Below are 1,839 nucleotides of genomic sequence, written 5' to 3'. Positions count from 1 at the left end.
CTGTAAAGTGGGCGTTCGCTCCTTTGGATAAAGTAATAGTCACATGTCTTAGGTGATCCGTCTTGTGCATATGGGTTTCGCTTTTCCTAAAGGAATATCAATCAATCATTATTTGAGTAGCGCCAATTCATTCATGGCACCTTGGCAGACATTGGTCAACGTTTTTATGTGCTTACAACTGATACAGATGACGTATTTCCTTTGTTCCATTTTCAGAGCACATAAATTATGAATTTCTATCAGGATTTAAAGACAATTTATACCAAAATATAAAAAAGTGTGTCGAGATAAAAAAATTTTTTTTAACAACCCTCCCTTTAATATAACTACCCCATTTCTTAAAACAACAACAACAACAACAACAACAACAACAAAAACGGTAGCACATAGGTATCAGTTCATAATCTCAGTTCAGAGTTTGACACATGTAATCAAGATGTTGAGACAACAAAGCCATTACAGCTGATGTGGCTCAACATTCGCTGAGTGTGCAAATGTGCTGTTGATTTTATTTTTTACTAAAAGCTTTGTTTCACTTAAACCTCTCTGCTTCCCAATAAGGAAATACACAATCACACACACATAAACTCTCCCAACTATATAAATGCATGCACATAAACCCATGATACACACACAGGATACACACACGCTTGACCACTTTAGCCCAACGAGAGTGGGATCATATCAGAGAGACAAAAACCACTGTGGGTTCTATGGGGCTTTCAAAGACACGGTGAAAGGCAAACCGTTTTTCGAAAGAGGGATGTAAAGTGAAAGAACAAAAAATTGCTGACATCAAATCTTTTAATTCCACACTGTAATTACCAGGCTATGTATAATTGATTTGACCGTTCAAACCGCATCCTCTTTACAAAGTACTTTGAGGGAGGGGTGCAGAAACTTTAATTCATCAGCATGCAGTAATCAATACAGAGTACTTGCACAAATGCAAACACAATTTCTCAATATTACCTCTCATGCATTATATCCGCCCCACTCCCTCTTTATCTGACTGGCTGTGACGAGCAATCAAAAGTTGATTCTCATACTTGCTGTTAATTTTCTTTATTAACAACATGTTCATCTACAGGTTTTGCAAACACTGTTTGTGAGCGCGTTCCTTTTCTTCTTCATTTTTAAACTTATTCAACGTAATTCTTAATGAATTGCAGGATGAAAGTAGAGGACAGTAATTCATGTTTGACCTTTATTTCCTATCATCATTCAGCATTGCAGGTGCAGGTGTAGAAGTTTGCATCAAGGCTTTATACTTTATAACTAGGTTTCAACAAAACCCTTCAAATGATAATTAAGTGACCCTCTAGAGCTCCCCTTACCTTTCATGGTGACCAGGCTGGGGTTTGGCAGCAGAGGTATGATAAGCACATACAGGAAATACACCACTGACAGACCATTGTAGCGGAACGAAGAAGCTGGGGTTCAGAGAAAAGAACATGAAGCACTTTATTTTTTTAAAGAAAATGTATGAATCAATCAAAATCATTTGGCAACTACAACCAAGGGAGCTCTGAAAGAAATCAAACGACCTGTACATGTGTTATTTATACATTTATAATAGAAAAAACCTCAGTCCCTCTCCACTGATAAATGCTAAATCTGAAAAATGTTTCATCGGGAAACCTTTGCAAGGAATGAGAGTTCTCATTCAAGTATTTACATACATTAATAAATTAAAATTTATAAATTTAAATTTATTTGCTATTTTCAAACTCCTTAGTTGCTCGTTCATAAAATGTTTTACAATAGATAGTACTTGACTTAATCGTTTATTAGATTGTTCCAATCAGTGAAATTTCTTCCATTACTTTCCAATTTTAG

Source organism: Symphodus melops (genome assembly GCF_947650265.1).
Source record: "Symphodus melops genome assembly, chromosome: 13".
In the NCBI taxonomy this organism is placed as follows: Eukaryota; Metazoa; Chordata; class Actinopteri; order Labriformes; family Labridae; genus Symphodus; species Symphodus melops.
Note: the sequence above shows the minus strand (reverse complement) of the source record.